Source organism: Esox lucius, chromosome 25, assembly GCF_011004845.1.
Source record: "Esox lucius isolate fEsoLuc1 chromosome 25, fEsoLuc1.pri, whole genome shotgun sequence".
Taxonomy (NCBI): domain Eukaryota; kingdom Metazoa; phylum Chordata; class Actinopteri; order Esociformes; family Esocidae; genus Esox; species Esox lucius.
This window is the reverse complement of record NC_047593.1, coordinates 19,298,376-19,313,466: the sequence shown is the minus strand read 5'-3', so window position 1 is coordinate 19,313,466 and position 15,091 is coordinate 19,298,376. Positions and strand designations below refer to the sequence as shown.

The following is a 15,091-nucleotide window of genomic DNA, read 5'->3' as shown; positions in this document are numbered from 1 at the left end:
CACACACACACACACACACAATAGGCTGGGACAATCAGCCAACTTCATGTGCCATAGTGTGGGAATGAATGGGATATCCAGACAGCCAGGTTAACCCAGGTCGGAGTTGGGGTCACGGTGGGTGGTGAAGCTTTCGGGCGACCTCTACCAGCTGTTTAATGGATCTAGTATGCGACCAGATCTCACGGTTGCCACGCCAACATTTTCAAACAGACACAACAGAGCGGACATGGATTCTGACTGGTTAAGGCTGTGGGGCAGGTCTCCTCTGCAAGTCCTTAATCTACATTAGTTGGGGCCTGCAAATCTAATATATTTAAGATCTCCCTGAAATATAATCTCACCTCAAAACCATACTCACACACACACACACACACTGCGTTGAGACAGCCTGCCAACGTTTGTGTGTGTGTGTGTCTGTGTGTGTGTCTGTGTCCAAATCTGTTTTTTGTTACATTACACTAAATAGACAGATGAAAACAAACCACTTGTCTTTGTTACTGGACAAGCAATACCTCTCTTGTGTCCCTGTGTCCTGGTGACATTCAAACACACACACACACACACTCTTATAACTGCAGCTGTGCGCTTGACACACATGCCTATTTTTGACTTGAATAGGGGATCAATCCAGATCTACAAGACTGGTGTGTGTGTGTGTGTGTGTGAGTGATTGTAAACAGCTCGCTGAAAGGTCCTCGTTCTCACATTATTTCGGTCAGAGCAGGAAATCATTAACAATGGCGTCCCTCTCCATCCTCTCTGTTCTCTCTTCACTCACTCTAAACAATGTGTGTGTGTGTGTGTGTGTTGATCTGAGTTGGGACTTCCTGTTTGAGTCGTGGGCGGCAGGTTACCCAGTGGTGAGCAGTCATGAGCGATGGGCCTGAAACAGAAAGGCTGCCACATCAAATCCCTGAGCTGTCAAGGTGAGAAATAAACATGGTTCTGCCCTTGAGCAAGGCAGGTGTAATCCTAACTGCTCCCCTGGGTGCTCAGTGTGACAGGCTCCCCGAGCGCCTCACAGTTCGGAGGGGCTGGGTATGAAGCTTACGCTTCGGTCGGTCCTAGTCCCCAGCCGTTGATTAAAATGATGCGTGTGTACAGGTGTGCTGTAGGTTGCGGTCAAACCCCCTGTTTTTGTCAGCCACAAATCACAACCCCCCCCATTCAATTTTGGAAGGGAAGATGAATGTCTACGTGTTACATTCCCCCCCCCAAACAACAACGAATACGGTTCAGGAATATTTATTAAGTCCAGCCGTTTGAGAGAGACTTAAAGATACCCGCATATTGTCAGGATTTGAATTCTACACTCTTGGTGTCAGTGGCGGCGGCGGCTACACCTTCCATCCACCATCTCGGACCATTTGGTAAATCTGGCCGCCTGATAGCACTCACCGTTTCCCGTAACGGCTGGTTGTCAAGCTGAAAATAAGCGGTTTGTCCACCTGGACCATCTCCAGCTGGAGCGCTGAGTGACGTGCGCGAATAGTGTTGCTTTTTGTTTTTGTGCACGTTATGCCGACACGTAGCAGGAGGCACCAATGGTTGTTTGGAAAGCCAGAAGAAAGGCCCAGCTCCATTTAGCCTAGCTGAAATTCAGCCGGGATAGTGGAGACTGGATAATGGAGATGAATAACACGGAGTAACACCCTTGCAATGCAGCGCTGTTGTGTCTCGTCTCTGTGTCGGTCGACGTCCCACAATGCAGCGCTGTTGTGTCTCGTCTCTGTGTCGGTCAACGTCCCACAATGCAGCGCTGTTGTGTCTCGTCTCTGTGTCGGTCAACGTCCCACAATGCAGCGCTGTTGTGTCTCGTCTCTGTGTCGGTCGACGTCCCACAATGCAGCGCTGCGCACGCAGTGGGTCTACAGTATGGATTGACCTGGAAGAAGGAGTGAAAAGCTCAGGTCTAAACTGCGCATTAGGTCCTTAGAAAACCCGGGAAGCCACGGGTAAGCGGGCCTGGCTGAGAGGAAACTAATGAATTCATTATTTTGGCAGCCTGGGCGACGGAGTAGAGATTGTAGTCTCCTATTTAGAATAGCCACGGGTTGCAATGAACCCTACGAGAAGTTCCAATTCCACTCTGACGTCTGGCAAAATGCACTTGTCAGGTCACTGTCAAATGCCAGCTGGACAAGCAGCTTTTTAGTCGATGAGACGTGCTGCATCTGTGTTCACCGAACAGGCCCGCGTTCTTGGGGCTGGAGAGGGGATTTTCGCGCATATTGCTGCAGATGCCCTAAACGTTAATCCCCGTTGAGGTGCCAGAAGCACAGTCGGCGTGGCTGACAAAGGCTTGCCGTATCTTTGAAGAACACCGGTCGGATCCGTTTGTTGTTGCAGGCTGCGCTTGCCGTGTCACTCAGAGTGTGCCAGCCATTATAAACTCTGCCTGCACTCGTTCGGGGTTTGGGTCGGATTCATCAGAAACCTGGCCGTATTCACACCCAAAACAACGGCGCGCCGGGCTTGGATCCATGTCATTTCCTATCTGTTCCTGGGTATCAACACTTAGCCTATCAGCCACTACCAAAACAACGCCAGCCGGTAGCTTATTAGTAGCAGTTGCTGTCTAAACAGCTGTTTGACCTCTCTGAGAGGAAAGCAATCGAATATGAACACACAACGCGAACAAACGAGGTGCTGGTGAGCGCCCCCCTCGACGGTACATTGGCAAAACCTGGAATGGAGATCCACCCCCTGGCAGGGGTGGGGAGGGGGGGGTGGGCACCACGGTGGGCTTGGACCCAGTTGGACCGGGGACAAACGTCGGTTAGGGACGGGAGCGCCATTTGATCTTTTCCGGCCGTTACGGTACAGGCTGTTGTTTAACCGCTATCCGCACGCTGTGTTGTCACGTGCGCACACGTACGGCTGTGTTGGTCGGCGTGCAACGAGCGCGCGTTTTGATGTGAATGCTCGCGCGTGCTCGGGTTGCGGAGAAGAACGCAGACACCCCCCCCCACGCCCCCGCCCCCCAGGATAATCTGTGACCTCATTGTTCACTGTCCCATAATTCATCTGGAAATCTCTTTATTCTGCTGCGTTGTTGCATCACATGCTGTATGAATCACTTCCTCTCTCTGTGCCTCCGTTACCCCAGACCACTATGCCCGCCCACACACAAACACACACACACACACACACACACACAAACAAAAAACTCTTATCAACGGAGGATGGAGAGGAAGCCGGTGGATGGGACAGAATCGGAGTCTTTTGTCGCTCGGCATTGTGGTCTGGTTGACGGTGATTCATCAGGTTTGAATACAGGAACGCTGCAACCCGCTTCACTCAACAGCGCTGACTCTCAACAATGAGTGGGGATTTCAGGGGTTTACTCCGTTGGTTCCTGCCTATATCGTGATTTGGTTCTGCTACGTTTGTCTTTCACGGGAAGGGGATAACAGATTTCCCGTGACGTGGTGTTTAGCGAAATCATGGCATCCAGCCTATGTAACATGACTTCTGTTAAGACGAGGCGTGTGTGCGTGGGTGTGTTTTGCCATACACTGTGTACCCTGACCCAGTCACCCGTTTATGCACAGTTCAGTGGATTACAATGGAGGCCGACAACACACACACACACACACACACACACACACACACACACACACACACACATCTATCTCTCTATCTCACTGTAGTTTCATCCAAACTCTGGCTCTCATTCTCATACTTGACAGATTGATGTTTCAGACCAAGACATGAGTCTTTAATTTAACGCCTGGATACACATTTTATATACACCCACACATACACACAAACACACACACACACACACACACTCACACGTACCCACTCCGCTGCGTGTTTCACTGCGTCAGGCCAGAGCTGGAGGCTAAGTTAAAGATTTGGGTTTAAAGATGAAGTCCCGCCCTTTTGAAATCTTGCTTGTTATTCACTTATAGTCCGACGAAGTTTCAAACAATGACGGTTCATCAAGTCAATGGTGTAGCAGTAGACTGTGTGTTTGTGTGACTGTGTGTGTGTTTGTGTGACTGTGTGTGTGAGTGTGTGTGTTTGTGAGACTGTGTGTGTGTGAGACATAATGTTTAGATTCATAACAGACCCCTCCAGAGAAGGGCAGTCCTAAAATCAAGAGTGTAAGATCGTTTCAAAACGGAACCCTACACAGACAAAGTGCTGCATCTAGTCAAACTGCATGGCATTTTGAACGCATACTGTACATTTGCAAGTACCCCTTTTTACCCCAACATTCTCCGTCACGGTTACAGTTGTTTGATGTACCTGTCTCACTTGACTGATCTGTGGTAGTTCACTTCAGCACAATGTGGTTTGCCGGACAGTAAAGGGGACTGAAATGGTGGCCAAACACATAAACACCTGCAATGCATTCTGGGTATCACTGTTCCAGTGGGATCCGCCCACAAACGCTGCAGTTTCATAAAAAAAATAAGTATTTAGAGGTATTTTAACGCTTTTTTAAAACAGTAAAATCTGTAAAATACAAATGAAAAGTTTTTAAAAGTGAGGTTGACTTGACATCTGTGGTTGTCGATGAACTGTACGTAACGCTACATAAAGGAACTACACTATGCAGGCTGCGTTTCTGAACAATGTTATCCGCGATCTGCTTCAATTCACCTGTTATTGGCCGACTATTTATACACACACACACACACACACAAGCACACACACACACACTTTAATCCCTCATTTCCTCTCCTGCTCATATCAACTTCAGTGATCCCTCCAACCCTGTGTAAATAATGCATGATGAACCATGAGAATGCCAGACATGTGCGTAGGTGTGTGTGTGTGCGTGTGTGTGTGTGTGTGCGTGTTTGTGCATGTGTGTGTGTGTGTGTGTGTAGTGCATGCAGGCATGAGCTGAGGTGCTTCTCTGGCGATGAGCTTAGTGCATTGCTTATTTCTCCCTAACATCCTATTGCCCGTGGCTATTCCCCAGCACTGTAGCCTAGGAACACACACACACACACACACAGTGTATTAGTCTGTTGTTAGTTCTCTGTCCACCCAACCTTAGAGGTATTGCTCACGGCCTCCTGTAACAGCTAATAGAACCAATTACTACACAGGACAGAAATGGAGGGAGAGAGAGAAGTGAGGTTGTGTGTAGTGTGTGCGTGTGTGTACTGGGCGAGAGAGTGTGTGTGTGTAGTGTGCGTAGTGTGTAGTGTGTAGTCTGTGCGTGTGTGTACTGGGCGAGGCAGTGTGTGGGTGTGTGTATGTAGTGTGCGTAGTGTGTGTGGGTGTAGCATGTGTGTGTGTGGATGTAGCGTGTGTAGTGGGTGTGGTTGTAGTTTGTGTAGTGTGTGTGGGTGTAGTGTGTGTGTGTGTGGGTGGGTGTAGTATGGGTGTGTGTGTGTGTGTGGGTGTAGTTTGTGTGTGTGTGGGGTGGGGGGGTGTAGTGTGTGTGGTGTGTGGGGTGGGGGGGTGTAGTGTGGGTGTGTGTACTGTATGTGTGTGTGGGTGTAGTGTGTGTGGGTGGGTGGGTGTAGTGTATGTGTGTGTGTGTGTCGGTGTGTGAGTGTAGTGTGTGTGGGTGTGTGTGTGTGTGTGGGTGTAGTGTGTGTGTGTGTGTGTCGGTGTGTGGGTGGAGTGTGTGTGGGTGTGTGGGTGTAGTGTGTGTGTGTGTGGGTGTAGTGTGTGTGGGTGTGTGGGTGTAGTGTGTGTGTGTGTGGGTGTAGTGTGTGTGGGTGTAGTGTGTGTGGGTGTGTGGGTGTAGTGTGTGTGGGTGTAGTGTGTGTGTGTGTGTGTGTGGGTGTAGTGTGTGTGGGTGTAATGTGTGTGGGTGTAATGTGTGTGTGTGTGTGTGTGTGGGTGTAGTGTGTGTGGGTGTAATGTGTGTGTGTGTGTGTGTGGGTGTAGTGTGTGTGGGTGTAATGTGTGTGTGTGTGGGTGTAGTGTGTGTGGGTGTAATGTGTGTGTGTGTGTGTGTGTGGGTGTAGTGTGTGTGGGTGTAATGTGTGTGGGTGTGTGGGTGTAGTGTGTGTGGGTGTAATGTGTGTGTGTGCGTGCCTCTATCATGGACAAATAGACAGATGGAGACCACAGTCAAGGCAGATTAAACAGAACTGTCCCTGTTAGACACACCACACTGCGACAGTTATTGAGATTCACCCAGGGGGACAGGACACTACCTGGAGGGAGAGGGGGGAGAGTGGGAAGAGAGAGGGAGGAAGGAAGTTGGGGAGTGGAAAGGGAGATGGGGGAGTTAGACCTCGACCAGAAGCTGGGGGCTGGGGCTGGGTAATGACTGGGACGATGACAGAGAAATACTAAGACCGATAATATAACAATCAAAATATTTTGTGTGTTGTCTTTTTCCATTTGCTTTTTTGTTTTGTAAATGAATGTATTATACATAGGTGTGTGCACTCCGTTCTCCCCAGATGACCTTGCCATCCCACCCTGAATTAATAGTGGAGAGGTTTGTGAGAACCAGAATCTACCAACAGGTTAAAACGTAGTCGAGTGTTTCTGTCTGTCCGTCTTTGTGTGTGTGTGTGTGTGTGTGTGGGTGTCAGTTTTGTGTGTGTGGGTGTCTGTGTGTGGGTGCCAGTTTGTGTGTGTATCTGTTTGAATGTGTGTGTGGGGTGTCCGTTTTTTGTGTGTGTGTGTCTGTGTGTGTGTGTTTGTGTGAGAGTTTTGTGTGTGTGTGGGTTTCAGTTTGTGTGTGTGTGTGTGTCCGTTTTTTGTGTGAGTGTGTGTGTCACAGTGAGGGCCATAAACAAGAAGAGCATGGGGCATAAAACCATTACAACCTGGGATGGCACTAAACACTGGCACTTAGCAGCCCATTATGAGGAGAGGAGAAGAGAGGAGAGGAGAAGAGAGGAGATTATTTCCCTTCCTTCCTTACCCATCTACCTTCTCTACTGCGGTCCAGAAACCTGTTCCTCAGTTAGGTACCTGGACTTGGCCTGCTAGATAGAATGCGTATGTAGAAGCACAATGATTAGAATGGACAAATTGTTGACCTGACTAGGGATTCCTGTTCTGTTAGTTCCGTTTCTAGGTCGTAATCCAAATGGAGCTGGCTTCTAGCCGTCCATTACACAACAGCACACAAACCTGAACATAAGGCTCCTTCTCTCTTCCTCTCTCTAGGACTCGGTGGTCCGGTTGGTTCTGACCAGTGGGTTCTGCCAGTTCTGGGTGCTGTCGTCCAAGTGACCACATCAAGTTCGCTTCCAGGTACCCGGGGGGGGGGGGGGGGGGGGGGTGTCTGTGTTTCTCACAGACATGGCCGCGTATCACCATGATGAATGACTGAATTATCACTAAAGACGTACTTTTTTTTACAGATATCGGGGGTGACATTTTTCATTACTTTAACCATAAACCTGCTGCTACTTTGAAAGTTGTGGTGTCATTATGAAACATCTTAGCAAACGTATTCAAAAGGTGACATTTCTCTGGTGAGGCCCTACAGGTTATTTAGTGTAAAGAACTATATCAGCTTTATGTCACTGAATTCGAGAAGTCCCCAAGTAAGTCAGTTAAACCTACTGTATTTACTCATTCGAGAAGTCCCCAAGTAAGTCAGTTAAACCTACTGTATTTACTCATTCGAGAAGTCCCCAAGTAAGTCAGTTAAACCTACTGTATTTACTCATTCGAGAAGTCCCCAAGTAAGTCAGTTAAACCTACTGTATTTTCTCATTCAGGGAGTTTGCCAGTAAGTGACTTAAACCTACTGTATTTACCCATTATTTACTAGTCCAGTTGGTCCAATAAAACCCAGGATTTACAGGACCGTTTTTAATTAGGAACTCTGTCCAGTGGACTCACTGTGATGAATTACATATTCAATGTATTGACCGACTCCGGTTTGGGGGATATCAATGTGTAGGTGTGTGTGTTTGTGTCTGACTTTGTTTGTGTGTTTGTGTGTTTGTGTGTGTGTGTTTGAATGCTTGTGTGTCTTTGTATTTTGTGTGAGTTGGTGTGAGAGAGTAATTTAATTGATATCAAAGTGAGGATCGGTTAGAATTTTACACTGCGTGATGAGAGTTTGGGCTAGTGAGGTACGGTTCGAATTTAACACTGCGTGAGGAGAGTTTGGGCTAGTGACGACCCTTTGACTGATCCTCACATAAGACATATGTTAAGCTTGGGGTTATTTTAGGATTAGAGTTAGGGTAAGGTTTACTCTTAACGACTATTTTAGTCCAAGACTGCTTAATCTGTGTTTGTGAAACCATCCCTTAGGTTTAAGGGCTGATACTTAAAGAGGATATTCTTTTAAGAACACAACATTTCCGGTCTTCCCTTTCGTAGGAATTCCGGGTATGCGTGTGTGCATCAGAGAGAATTATTGTGTGCATGTCTTTTTGCATTAGTGAAGTCCTTGATATTGATCCTCCTGACTCATGGCTTGCTCTATCATTAGTTTAATGTGCTGTACGACTGGGACTGGAAGTCAAACTGGAAAACGGATATATCTTTCTTCAAAAGGTGTGTGTGTGTGTCCGTGTCCACGTTTGTGTGTTTGTTCAACCAAGTTATGAACAGATGTTTCCTCCTGTTACAGCCTTCAGTTTAGGCTGGCCTTATTTACACCAGGGCTAATGACACACTGAACACTATGATCCTATCAGTTACACACACACACATGCACACCCTCAGAGGTCTATTGTGTTATAGTGGCAGCCTTCGCCTTGAAGCCTTTGTGCTAAAACAATGGAGTCCTCTGTGGACAATGGCGGTCAATGGCATACATCTGCTGGAGAATAGCTTCATAATGATGTAGGCCCAAGCAGAAGGTTCTGAGACTGGGTGTGTTTGTGTCTGTGTGTGTGTGTGTGTGTGTGTGTGCATGCGTGTGTGCGTGCGTGCGTGCGTGTGTGTGTAACTGATAGGATCATCGTGTTCAGTGTGTCATTAGCCCTGGTGTAAATAAGGCCAGCCTAAAATGAAGGCTGTGTGGGATTGAGAGAGTGTGTGAGTGAGGAAGGCAGAATATCTTATTCCACTGCCCCATCTGCCGATGGGAGCATGGTTACGTCACACACACACACACACACACACTGCAATAAGGAAGAGTTACCACCAATACCACACCTACCTTCCTCTACATCTCTCCCTCTTTATGTCTTTCTGTCTCTGTTTCTATAATCTTCCTCTCTTTTCCTTGTCCCCCCCTCCCCCTCGTTTTCTCTCGATATCTCTGTCTCATAATTTCTCTCAGCCTGTGACAATTCTTTAAATCCAGAACAATACTGACTATTGATATGCCGCGCTAGCAGGGCACATTCTTCTAGATATGCCACGTTAGTGCCGTTCGTTTGGGCGTTCTTCACAGGATTGAATAAAAGCTTCCATTGAGAAAAAGATCGCTGCCATTTGCAACCCTTGATGCCGTCACCTATGAAGGATGGCTCATAAGTGATCATGTACTCCTCTGAGAATGTCATCTAGAATCTAAGAAAATGGAGGTTTGAACAAAATCATACCAGGCTGGGTTTGAGGCGCTCTTTTCATTTTTTTTTGCCTAAAACTGTTTCTCCAAAATGCGCTGGTGGCATGTCTTTGTTTGATCGATGGCCCGGGTCAGTCCAGGGACCCACTCTGATTTACATCTTTATGTGACTTGGAACAGTCGGCTCAGTTGAAGGCTGGTTGCTTCCTGAGAAAAAAGGAGGAAAAACACAAGTTAATGATGTGAAAGGAAGCCAAAACTATAAATAGATGTAATTGTAATGATGTAGTCTGCACATTTGGCCCGATGGCGCAAAACTTAGATATTGTTCTAAGTCACACGGAGATTAGAGAAACGGCCGAGTTATTCCAGATTTCTGTCAGATACGACCTGGAATTACTTCCAATTTGAGCTAAGTAGTTTTCCTTCTAACAGCAGGAATGGTGTGAGTGTACATTATACTGGTCAGCGAAAAATATGAATTGCAAGTAGACCATTTTTCTTTTATTCTTGGTTGCATATGATATGATCGGATGAATGAAAAACATTTTCGGTGTCTGAGTTAACACAATGCCAACTTTTAAGTTTGTTTTTAATCCCAATTTTCTTTTTTTTTATGTCTTTAAAACCGTGCCCATCTCATCCACCCCCAATTTGCGTTTTGTCCAAATCTCGATTATGGCCTGGTCCCATTCTCCGCGGCACGTATGCTCAGCTGGATCCTCGGGCAAGTCGCTGTGCCAGAACCCGGCTTGGAACACCGGGCCGCTGTACCTTGACGAAGTGGCAGTTATTTCACCAGTTATTTCACCAGTTATTTCACCAGTTATTTCAACCAGTTATTTCAACCAGTTATTTCACCAGTTATTTCACCAGTTATTTCACCAGTTATTTCACCAGTTATTTCAACCAGTTATTTCACCAGTTATTTCACCAGTTATTTCACCAGTTATTTCACCAGTTATTTCAACCAGTTATTTCACCAGTTATTTCACCAGTTATTTCACCAGTTATTTCAACCAGTTATTTCAACCAGTTATTTCACCAGTTTTTTCACCAGTTATTTCACCAGTTATTTCAACCAGTTATTTCACCAGTTATTTCACCAGTTATTTCACCAGTTATTTCACCAGTTATTTCAACCAGTTATTTCACCAGTTATTTCACCAGTTATTTCACCAGTTATTTCAACCAGTTATTTCACCAGTTATTTCACCAGTTATTTCACCAGTTATTTCAACCAGTTATTGCACCTGAAAGACAGATTTTATTATAAATAATGGAGGTCAGCAACTGTCTTCTCACAGAGGTCAGCAACTGTCTTCTTCATTTACGGAGGTCAGCTACTGTTGGCTCCACACTGATGACCTACTGAAATATTAGCAACAGTTCTCCAAAGCAACGATGTTCTTAGTAGTCGGGTTCCCTCTAGTTCAACCGCTGTTCTCAGGGCATCGTCCTGCTGGAATAACCTTTTAAAACATTTATTAGACAGTTAACATTTCATTTGATCAAATGTTCTGTGTAAAATAGGACCACATTCTTTATCCAAGACTATATAGTCCTTTGGAGAAGTATTCAGACCCCTGACCAAATGCCTCATTGTGCTGAACTACGGATGGTGTTTCATTCTGATATTTGAGGCATGTTACCCAAACTCAAAGCGTAAAATATAGGGCTTTGGATTTTGGCTAAATTACTCAGTATCTTCTGACAACAAAAACGTTTTCTGACATTGCAAATGGGTTACTGTAATGCTTTCAGATGCTACTTTTTGAGTAAAAACCTTTTTTATTGCCAATACAGCCAACTTCTATGTAAAGCACTTGATTTGGCCATAACTCCACCACCAGCGACTGAAATTTGTCTTTGTTGGGGCACTTTTTGTCACCTGTGTAAACTGGTAGCCTCCATCACACAGAGATTGAATAGTCATGCAAAAAAAAAAAAGACTAAAGTTATTTCCCAAATGTTTCACAACAATAAAAAACATTAAAACAGAGCTGGTTATAGGAGCTGTCATTTCAGATTTAAATTTGACTTGATTTGCTTTTGTTTGCTAAACTTCCTATTCAATTCTTGGGGAGAGATCTAATCCCGAATAAACGATTGACTTCAGAATGTGTAATTTGTCCAGGTCAACAGGCAGCTAATAGATACATTTAAAATGCAGCCCTGAGGAGTTTTTCATTGTCAGGATCAACAAGTCTTGACCAGTCCGCCAGCCTCAATTCAATTGTTTAGTTTGACGCGATTCCTAAATATCCTTGACTCAAACACCAAGAATGAATACCTAAATACTGCTCACAAATGCATGCCTACACATAACCAATGAGTTCTTGTTTAATTTCCTTAAACTTAACCTTAGGTTGTTTGAGTTAAAACACCTAAACTTAACAATCGAGCAGTGTCTGTTTTAATACCTGAACTTAACCTGAGTTAAGTCAACATGTGCAGTCTTGTTTGGATTCTTGTTTTGTTAACTTCTCCCCCATTTTGACATTACTGCATGACTGACAGAGTGAAGGGCCTCTGGATACAGTAGGCTTGTTGATGCATGGAGCCCTGGGGGTGTGTGTGTGTCTGAGTGTGTGAGTAAGTGTGTGTGTGTGTGTGTGTGTGTGGATTGATGTGTGTGAGTGAGTGGGGGTGTGTGTGTCCTTCCCAGTGGCTTTGTGCTAACAAATTGGAGCGAGCAGTGAGGTCCCTCCCTTGTGTTCAGTCTCTATAGAGCTGGGCTATGGGAGTACACACAAACACACAACCACACACACACACACACACACACACACACACTACTGGCCTTGCTAGGGGAATAGGGGAGATGCTCTCTGTCAACAACTCAGGAGATAGCTATTAGGAGATGCCATATTCCAGGATGGATTAACTGACTATTTGTCTGTCTGTGTGTGTGTGTGTGTGACTACAATAAAAGAAAAACAAGTTCTGTTTTGTTCACACTGACTGCTCTCTAGAAACGGAGTTGTGGCCCCTAATTATCTTGTATGCATGTATGTGTTTGTCTCTCTGCGTGTGTGTGTGTGTGTGTGTATATATATGTGTGTGTGTGTGTGTGTGTGTATATATGTGTGTGTGTGTACGTTTGTGTATATGTGTCTTTCTCTGTGTCTGTGATTACAGAAATGTGATCCTTTTGACTCCCCTGCTTGAATCTCCAAATAAGCCTGTTTGAGTTTTTAGTTACCATTTTATTCATTGCTCACGTGACTGTTGAACATTGGAATAATTTAGTGTAGTATTGACAGTTTATTTTTACCCTTAATAGGCTGCTATGTGCGCCTGTCTGTGTGGGTTTGTGTGCGTGCATGTGTGTGAAATTGGGTGTGTTCACAACTGTGTACTTTCTTGCCTGGTTCAGTCAGTCGTGTGTCAGATATTCAGAACTAGGATTTTAAAGCGTCTGTGACGTTTGTTTTCATGATAAGACTACATACTTACCCACATATACACACACCCATATACACACACACACACACATATATATACACAAACACACACACACATATACACACACACACATACACACATATATATATACACACACACACACACACATATACACACACACACACACACACACATATATATATGCACACACACACACATATACACACACACACCCATATACACACACATACATACACACACACACACACACACATATATACACACACACACACACACATACACGCGTACACACACATATATACACACACGTATACATATACACACACACCACAACACTCCACACACGCACACACACACACCACCCCACACACACCACTCCACACACACACACACACACACACACCACTCCACACACACACACACAAGCCAACAAGGTATCATGAATTAACACATTTCTTGAATTTTCACGTCACAGGTCCTCTAACGGTCAGACACTTCCTTTGTTTTTGCGGCAAACTAACCACCAGTCATATAGATGCTTTCCCCTCCTGTACACACACACACACACACGCGCATACACACACACACGCACACACACACACACACGCCCACACACACAAACTACTGATATCCAAATGCAACAAAGCCCAGATCACACATGATGTGATTTGAATATGAAATCATTTAGAGATTGATTTCTACAGCTTCATCCCTCAGGCACTATTGTGTAATCAGTGTCTGTGTGTGTACATCTATCTGTGTCTGAGTGTGTGTGTGTGTGTGTATGTGTGTGTGACATTTACTTGTTTACCGTTCCCTGTCTGCATTGATTTCTTCCAAATCACCTGTCTTGCATAGTTTAATATATAAAATGCATGTGTTTGAATTAATGACCATGGCAGCTCTTTAAAACGGGAAATGTTTTTCCTGACTGAGTTGGCCAGGGATACGAACCCCAGTGCCCGAGTCCTTTTTTCCCTTAACAAAATGTCCCACAGGGTAAATAAAGACCTGCTGGTCCCTTTTCATACTGTTATGGCTTCCCGCCAAATCAACTTGACACTTATTCAATGGGTGTAAAATCGACTGACAGCTCACCCAGATATTCACGCACGCATAGAGTGTGTCACTCAATTAGCAACCAGGCCCAACACCACTTTGTCTGCCTATCAGATGACACCTTGTTACCTATATGGAGCACTATTTAGGGACCACAGCACTGTTTGGAATTCAGCCTTTCTGTGGAGGAAGCATGGATAATTCACTGCAAACACTGCGAGACGGAGGATAATGCATTCATACATTCAGCGCGTGTGTGTGGGTGTGTATGTGTGAGAGAGAGTGTTAAACGAAGGTGTGTGTAGGCTCTCATAGCATGGTGGATAGGAGAACTAGTAACACTGGGGGCAGATGCCAAAGGCCAATTTATTCCCTCAACACCCAGGGGCCCCTGGGCCCTAAAAAGCACCCAAATTTAGACCCGGGCCAACCGGTTCATCTGGACTACATAGTCAAGGAAAAACAATTTATTGAATAAGCACATTTAAAAACAAACAATGCTGAACCAAATGCTGTGCACATTTATGCAATCTATGAAAACATACAACAAACAAGACAGTGAAACGCAGATGTCCCCAAACCTACTCCAGCGCCAAAGAATAAAAATACGTTTTAAGACGAAACCTAAATGTCTCAGTGGTGGGATAATCTGATAATGACGGGCAGTTTACTCCACAGTCTAGCGGGCGAAAAGGCACCATCGCGTTTTGTTTTCATCCGAGACTGTGGAATCACTAAAAGGCTCTGATATGATGGTCTAAGGGACCTGTAAGAGTGATCTGCAATCTTCAATGGAGCCAATTCATGTAATGCCTTTAAAACAAGTAACAGCACATTAAAATCCATCCTATATTTGACTGGTAACCAGTGTGGTAACAAATTGAATAAATGGCTGCTTTGGTACACGGCATGAGGCAAGGTCATGTTAAGTGCTGTTTCCTTTAAATGGATATGGTGCTGCAGATGTTTTATTAAGGCGTTGGGGGGTGTCCCCAAACGGCACCCTATTCCCCGGGGCTACTTGGTTGGGAGGAGGGCACTGGGAAGCGAGTAGGAGGCCGTTTGGGCCCGGAGTTGTAATGCATTCTGGGAAGGCTTTGTGAATGAATATTTCATATAATGGATAGGAGTGTCCTACACTACATTGGAATGAGGGGAGAAATGCAGGTGGAGTTTGTGATC

At 45.3% G+C, this 15,091-nt stretch overlaps 1 protein-coding gene across 9 annotated transcripts in view; it reads left to right on the top strand.

Moving 5' to 3' along the window:
- Positions 1–15,091, top strand: part of adgrl3.1 (adhesion G protein-coupled receptor L3.1) — a 120,597-nt gene that overhangs the window by 4,575 nt on the left and 100,931 nt on the right. For 8 of the 9 annotated variants that reach the window (XM_029118258.2, XM_029118256.2, XM_029118255.2 and 5 more), the window contains exon 2: positions 7,108–7,194. The exons of the other annotated variant lie outside the window; for it this stretch is intronic. The gene's annotated coding sequence lies outside the window, so the exon portion shown is untranslated. The remainder of the gene's footprint in view (positions 1–7,107; positions 7,195–15,091) is intronic. 9 annotated transcript variants of the gene reach the window in all.